Raw genomic sequence first — 8,270 nt, forward strand, 5'->3', positions numbered from 1 at the left:
GACTACTGCCACAGACAGCAAGGGAACATATCCAGGATAGACAGAACACTCACACAAAATACATACACACACTGTATTGCAAAATAAGGGACAAATAGCTTGATCCTGAGTAACATCTCCCAATGCTGAGATGAAGATTTCTGTTTATGTTACATTGATAGACTCTCTCTTCACACACACACACACACACACACACACACACAGCCTGTTGTGCTTTGCAACCATACCTATTCCCAAATCATAGGACGAGAGGAGGTCTCTCCTTGGTCTTCTCTTTCTAATTGTTTAGTGCCCACCTCAGCCAATTCCTCCTCATCACTCTAGTCTTCAGATTTCTGACAGTATTTCCAGTGTGCTTCTAAGAAATCACAAATCTCTCTTTTTTATTCCTTTCACCCGCTAGCACGTTTGCTTGGATATTCAGCTGAAAGAATCATTTCACTCTTTTCAGCATCCTGCTTGCAAAGTGTGACTCAGAAAGATTTACACTAGCCTCAAATTGGTGTGAGCTTTGAATCACCCCCTGCCAGCAGGCAAAATTGAAAGGGAAGGTTCTAGCTATTGACTTTAGTACAGTTCCGAATTTTCTTTGCTGTAGCCGGAGGTAGAACATTACTCATTTACTTCTGGATATTTTTTTTATTTAGACCAAATCAATCATCCACTGTTTTAAAGATCTTAAAAGGCCAGCATCCTCAAACTGAGCTCAACCCCCAACACAGCATATGTTCCCTCGTCATCATTAAGCTTCATTATGGGCTGCTTCTTATGGGCATTTTTGGTCTTTGGTATGCATACCTATATTGAAAATGCATATATCAAATAATTAAACTGATGGTTTGAAAATCTGCACTGATCTACATTATTAATTGGAAGATTCCAGCATTTTGGATTTTCAGCAGAGCCCTATATATTATAATGCTTTTTTCGGGGGGGAGGGGGGGAACTCACCATGAAGTTCGTTTGTTTGTTGCAGGCCCAGTCACAGTGCTGCCCCCGCCCCGGGCAGCGGATAAATGTAAGATGTGATAAATAAACTCAAGCAGACAATGATCTGGATTAGAAATGGTCACAACTTTATTGATTGCAGGTATAGGTGGATTTTGGGCTCAGGCATTGGGTGTATATCCATTTCAGCTGCCACAGACACACAAAAAAATATGATTATTAAATTTTATTAAAGGGAAGAGAAGGCAGTTGCTCCAAGTTCTTGCTCAAAAAAACTACAATGGTACCTCAGTTTTTTAACGTAATCCGTTCCGGAAGACCATTCGAGTTCTGAAACGTTCAAAAACCAAAAACTCAATAGCCGACAGCTAGGCCTGAGGATCTTGCACTCAGCGGAAGCCGTGTGGCATGTTCAACTTCTGAGGCATGTTTGAAAACTGAAATATTTACTTCCGGGTTTACGGCATTCGAAAACCGAAATGTTTTTCAACGGAGATGTTCAAAAACCGAGGTACCACTGTATATACATATATATTTATCACATACTTCCATATAGATACACACTATGCATATGTACAGGTATCTTTCTGTGTATGTTAAAAACACCTTTCAACAATTATAGCATATTGAGAATCATAGAATCACCTCCTGATTTTGGAAGGTGTTACTTTGCATTGACTATCAGCATATATGATCGCTACTCTCACTGGGAATGATTGGCTGGAAACAATTCCTTGTATTCAGCTAAATGTTTGACGCATTCAGCTTCAGGCCTCCTACTCCAGATCAAGTGCAGCACCAGTACAAACCTTGAATGCCCAGCTAGCTAAGAATGCAAGAAGAGTCTCCTGGATCAGGCCAATGGCATATCTAGACCAGCATTCTGTTCTCACAGTAGCCAACCAGATGCCTATGGGAAACCTACAAGGATAATACTCTGAATACCAGTATTGACCATACTGATCCAATCAATATTTCCATTTAGTTCTCATGGAATAGACAGAAAGGCTTTGGAGTTGTTTCACGATTAATAAACAAATACTACATCATGGAAAGAGTCTCCCGCAGACCCCAGACTTTGGCCTGTCTTCTGTAGTACATTCTATGGAGGGGGGCACAGCAACCACCTGATTTGCCTTGCATCTGTAGCATTTGGAAGCAGCCCAAACATTTTTGGATCCTGTCTGTGTCATTTCAGTTTGGTCCAACTCTGATATGTTAATCCAAAGCTCTCTATTTTTTGGTCTATAATGGGAAATCTAAAAATATTTCTGCTTTTCACATAACTGGATGAAATTTGCAGGCAAAGGAGCCCTCCAGAGTGGGTGAAGCCTGCCAAATTTCAGACAGATCCATTCACAGGGTTTTGCAAACCCAAGCTTAATTTTATTTATGAGCATCATGATACTAGTAGTTTTATTTCCAGTTCCTTTTGTAATGATCCATAGTGTGGATTCCCACCACCCAAGGGGGCTGCATACCTGAGTTTCCCTTACGCTGTCCATCATGACCCTAAGATCTGCTTCCTGCTTTGTTGCCTTATGTAAAGTTATGGTGTTATATTCAACACAGCACTAAGGCAATGGCTCCATCAGCAGAAGTATTTCTGCTTGCCTGACAGAACCATCTCCTCTAAAATTATTTTAAAAATTCTGGGAGTAGTACAAGCATGTGCAGTTTGCCTCAACTGTCCATCTAGGTTGCCAATGTGCACATGAATCTGTACATACATGCAATATTTTGCACAAAGGCATCTTGATGCAATGGTGAGTAGGGACCAATGAATGGGAAAAACCAAAAACAATGACAAAATGTTTATGCACAATGATGTCTGCATAGTCGGGGGGGGGGGGGTAAAAAATGGAAGCATAGCGGATTGGTAAATTTATAGGTGCACTCCACAAACAAGACTAGAAAATCTGAGCTGCAATGAGATGCACAGTTTTCGTGAAGAAAGTCCCATTGAACTCAATAGGGCTTACAGTGGTACCTCAGGTTAAGAACTTAATTCGTTCCGGAGGTCCGTTCTTAACCTGAAACTGTTCTTAACCTGAAGCACCACTTTAGCTAATGGGGCCTCCTGCTGCTGCCGCACCGCCGGAGCACGATTTCTGTTCTCATCCTGGAGCAAAGTTCTTAACCCGAGGTAATATTTCTGGGTTAGTGGAGTCTGTAACCTGAAGCGTATGTAACCTGAAGCATATGTAACCTGAGGTACCACTGTACTTTTTCATATAGATTTGCACTAATGGAACCCCCAAACCAGGGGAGAATGTTGGATAGGAGAACAGCATTCCTATAAAAGCATCCTACAGGATTTTGACATTAAACCACATGGACAGCCCACTCAAAGAGAGGTTAATAGACCATGCTGACTTGTCCTCTAGAGTAGAATGAGGGAAATTATGTATGTGAGGGAGGAAGTGCTGTGGGGGCAAGTTGACCAAATTTCTAGCAGTTAGCAAACAACATTTTATGACATCTAGGGATAGTGTGACCTCGCTTGTTCCCTACTAGAGCGGGCAGAGGGGGTCCTTTTCCAGGAAGTGAGGTGCCTCTTCTCCCTGACACCCTCCAGTGCTTGAACATACATACAAATGGACAGGCCACACAGTGATCTGATTCACATCACCGGCAGCAGCAAAAATCCTCCGTAGCTCAAGGGCACACTGTTGCCTTGTACAAGGAATGCCAACAGAGCACAAATGTCTTTGTCTCAGTTTTCAGATCAAAACTCATTTGTTACTTGTATTCACATTTGAATCCATTTTTTCCCTTCCCTCCCCCTTTAGTTTATAGCACGCTAAGTGGATGTTGCAGAGCTGCCCGGCTTTGTATCCATCCAGGCATTTTTGAAGCTTTCTCTCAAGGCACCATGGGGATGGATGGAGCCCTAGCCAAAGGCATGGAAGAGCTCTCTGAATAGGTCTGCCTTTCCAACCCAGAAAGAAAATTTCAGCAGACACACTGAAACACCCACACGCACACCCACCCACACATCTTGCTGGCTGGCGAATTTCAAAAAGGATAAATAGGTGGTTGTTTTCAACATGCCACACATGAGCCCACAAAGTAGCTCCTGTGGCTCTGTCCCTGCCATGAGTCTAGCGCTCTTCATTCCTGGGCAAACTCCTAATAAGCTAGGAAAAAATGGTGTTCTGTTCTGTGTCTTCTTTCAAAGCACTCATCGCTTTCTGCATTTGGTGTCCTGATGCATGAATCACATGCCTGTGTGTCATTCCTACATACATTCAGAGCGGCTGTCATCGTGCAGAAGTCTTCTCAGCCCTTCTGCTGTTGACACCCAAATTCGGTTTCAAAGGGAAGCCCAAACAGATTCATTGCTGTTGCTCATGAGTCACTCTGTGTTCTTTAGCACCAAGTTGTCCTTCCTGTTCAAAGCCAGGGGAGGTGGGAAGGAAGGCAAGCTTCACATGAGTTGCTCTTTTTTCAAACACTGTGGGTGGGGTAGATCTCCATTGTCTCAGAGGCTTTTAACGCATTCCTTTCAACACAGGTTTTCTATTTCATATGAAACAGGCAATTTTTAAAAATTGGGTTTTTTAAACAAGAATATTGTTATACAAAGAAGTATACCAAGTTTTCTCACGTCATTTGTATATCACAAAAATAGCATAACAAATATGGAAAACATATGTTTCATTATTAGTGGTCAGTGTATACGTTCTTAGTTTATGAATTGGTTTAAAGTTATTTTTCTGTGTTTCCCTTTCAATCCCACCTCTCCCCAGCTTCATTCCACGCAGTTGCTTGCCTCGACTGCCGTGGTTGTAGCTATGGCTGCGTCCTAATGAAAAAAGATGTCTAAATTATTACCATAACCTCGGAGGCATGAGAGAGTAAAAGGCCCTTATTAGAATTCTGGATCTTCAGCTGGAACCTTCGGCTCAGGGTGGGAGATAAAGTTTACTATTGTTAGCTCACAAGTGGCTCAGACTTCCTGGCAACTGCAATGAATTACTCACCTCCTTTATGCTGGGCTTCAGAAACAGTTCACTGTTTAGCAACAAAAAAGGCATTCAGGCAGCGAAAGATGGCCTCCCCAGGCTCTGAAAAGCTAGCTTTAAGACAGTGAATGGACATTGGAGCCTCCCAAGTGAATGACCACTGTGGGAAAGAGGAATTATGTCAGCCCAAATGCATTTCCAGCGATTTTGCCCCACTTTTCATCTCTCTCTCTCCCTCTCCCTCTCTCTCCTATCTCCCTCTCTGTGCTCCTTCCTGTTCTTTAAAGGCCTTTAAAAAAAAAAAGTTTGGACAGACTCAAATCAACACCAATGGCTCATTTTCACATTATTGCCATGGCAACACACACTTGTTTTTACTTCTTTTTTAAAGGGAAAAGCCGAAGAAAAAGAAAGCCTGAAAGAAAAGGAGAGAGTTTGGCACAGTGAGTTGGAACTGGAGCTGAGCAAAGTGAAGAGCATGAGGAATGGAACTGGCAGCAGGGATTTTTTTTATTTTTATTTTTATTTTTTGGCAGGCAAAAGGGAGGGGGGCAGAGGGATGGCATCTTTTGAAACACAAATGTGTAATCCTTCACTCTCTTGAAAAGCTCTGCACTTCTGAAGGCCCACCGAGGCATCAAGAATAATGCTTTTTTTTTTTCCAGGAACCACAGAATGTCGCTTTGGGAAACATAATCAATTAAAAGCATTTAAAGCTTGTTTTGTGTTTGAATAATGCTAACAAATGTACTGGTGATTAAAATAATACATAGATGATGATGATGATGATGACACAAGAAGTTGGGACTGCTATACATCCTTCCTCAGGAACATGGTGTATATATACATAAACATATAGAAAGAGAAAATGTACAATATATATTAATGTGACACATACTGTCTCTGGTTTTATCACATTTTCAGGGCATCTGTAGCATGTTAAGAAGCCTCTGTGCAACACTAGCTTGACACTGCCAATGGCGAAGTGAAAGGAGCATTCATTACATCCTCCTTACCTCATGTAAATGATACAATGGGCCTTTCAGTCGTGATCACCAGCCTTCCCACCCACCCAGAATAACCCTAATGTTTTCTTCCTGCCTTTTTATGAAACGCTAACTGTTCATGCCAATAAACGTTAGTGGCTCTGGCGAAGCCCATCCTGAGGCAAAACTGAAACATGGCAATACACTATGCAAAGCTATATTCAGGTTATGAAGTGGACACCGAACGGATATTCTGACCCACAAGGCAATCCAACACGAAGGCATCACTCGGTGTATACCCCACAGTGTGCAACAGCAGCATGCAAGCAGTGTGTTAATGAACGTGGCATGGCTGTGTGAGCTGGCAGCTTGCAGCAGTTTAACATGTATTGCAACGTGTGTGACCAAAGGTCCCCTATAGACACTGGCATCTATGGACTAGAAATAAACTTTGCCAAATCTCCCTGTCCCCCTCTAAGAGGACAAAAGCCAGCCCAAGTCTGAGTTGTAGTGGAAAGACTCCCATTAGAAGTCACATCTACGCCATACATTTATTCCACTTTAACAGTCATGGCTTCCTCCAAAGAGTTCTGGGAACTGTAGTTTTTGCCCCCTGGGGCGCTACAATTCCCAGCACCCTTCAGAAACAACAGTTTCCAAGACTGTTAAAGTGGTGCAATACAAAGGTATTGGTTGTGACCAGAGACTCACAAAATCTGCTTCAGATCCATTGCTCTCTTGCATGAACAGTTGCACTCCGTTGGAGCTGCTGGATTGATCTATGGCCAAAGAAGAAGCATGGAAAAGAGCCTCAAGTCATTCCAAGCCTCTTTCCTCACCCTTTCCTCTTTGGATATAGCTGATCACATGAACTGATGAGCAGAAGTCTGATGGGATTAGCTTGCTGATAATAGGCTGTACCTTGCAGGTGAGTAGTAGGACATTTGCAAAGCTCCCAATGTATTAAAAAACACCTCCCTTAAAATAAAAAAAAATACTAGCACCTCATTGCTCTGTTAAAATTTTTTTAAAAATGAAGAAATTCAATTTATCAATATTGGTCAAGAGCTATGTAAGAATGTGGGTTAAAAAAAAAGAAATGCATTAAGTCTGTGTGTGTGATTTTAAAAAGTCTGCCTCACAGGGTAGACTTTCCTTTCATTCAAGCAAATATTAAGGTAAAATAGCTTCCACTTGGAGAGTCCACAATGCACGGATGTGTAGAAACCTGAAGTGATAAAATACACCCAACCTCAATGGTAACGCAATTATCTTTGCCTATTAAGCAGGCCTATAATTTAATCACGCCACATACAAAGCATGAGGGAATGTGGCCTTAAAAGATAAAGAGGTAAAGAGAAACAGGGAATACTCCCATGGCCAAATCTCTAAAAGTCAGCACAATTATTTTTGGCTCCAGTGTCAACATTCGGGAAAACAATTCATGACAAAATGACACCTTGACCTTGACAGCATTATGTTGAAGCTCACTGAGGAATTTCTACGAGACCCAACGGCTTATCCAATGACATAGGCAGCTCAAACTGTGTATGTGCTGTTTCAACACTCTAATGCATATGGTGAGAATTGGGTGGGACAAGCTTGTTCCCACCCATATCTCCTTCCAGCCAAGATAGCTGATGGGAATTAGTGTTCATTATGATGCTGCATGGCTCATTTCCTGCACAATGGCATCCTGGGATAAAAAATACCTGGCGTTTTTGAGGACAATTCCCGTTTTTTAAAGTCACACTCTTTAACTATCATTCTGGATATTTTAATGGCACCCTGTAGAACAGGTGCAGGGAACCTTTCCCCCTCCAGATCTTGCCGAACAACAGTTTGCATCTTATCTGGCCATGGGCCATGCTTGCTGGGGCTGATGGGATTCCTAGTTCAGCAGCATCTAGAGGGACACAGGTTCACCAAAACTGATGTCGAAGTACTTTTGCATTTAAATAATCAAGACTTGTTTTGAGTTTAAGCAATCAAGGACATTATGAATGAGAGCATAACAATGCAGATCTGTCTTCAGATTCTCAACCAACTTCCTCTTCTCTTTTTTTCTTCATTCCCCCAAAGCATTTATTCCTCTTTTCATTGCACCCTTATGAATTTCCCATTTTAATTTCCTTATAACTCAAACACGTATGCTTTTCCCGAGATTGATTTCCTTTCCTCTTCTCTTCTTTGTTCCTTTTGTTTATTCTTTTTCTTTGTCGCTATTGAATACTCTAAAATGTTGATTGTATATGTGTGTGTGTGTGTGTAAATACAGGTTATATGTAGATACACATACAGATACACACACACACACACACACACACACACACACACAATTTGTATACAACTTAATGCCAAAATAGTC

The 8,270-nt window shown here is 41.7% G+C and overlaps 1 long non-coding RNA gene across 1 annotated transcript; it reads right to left on the bottom strand.

Annotated features, from left to right (window-relative positions):
- Nucleotides 1-1,055: 1,055 nt before the first annotated feature.
- On the bottom strand, nucleotides 1,056-5,214 carry LOC114594318 (uncharacterized). Its single transcript, XR_003705955.2, has 2 exons — nucleotides 4,935-5,214; nucleotides 1,056-4,470 (listed from the first exon to the last, which is right to left on the bottom strand). It is a non-coding gene; the product is annotated as an uncharacterized LOC114594318 (long non-coding RNA).
- Nucleotides 5,215-8,270: the final 3,056 nt, after the last annotated feature.

The sequence above is a fragment of the Podarcis muralis genome, chromosome 3 (assembly GCF_964188315.1).
Source record: "Podarcis muralis chromosome 3, rPodMur119.hap1.1, whole genome shotgun sequence".
Taxonomy (NCBI): Eukaryota; Metazoa; Chordata; class Lepidosauria; order Squamata; family Lacertidae; genus Podarcis; species Podarcis muralis.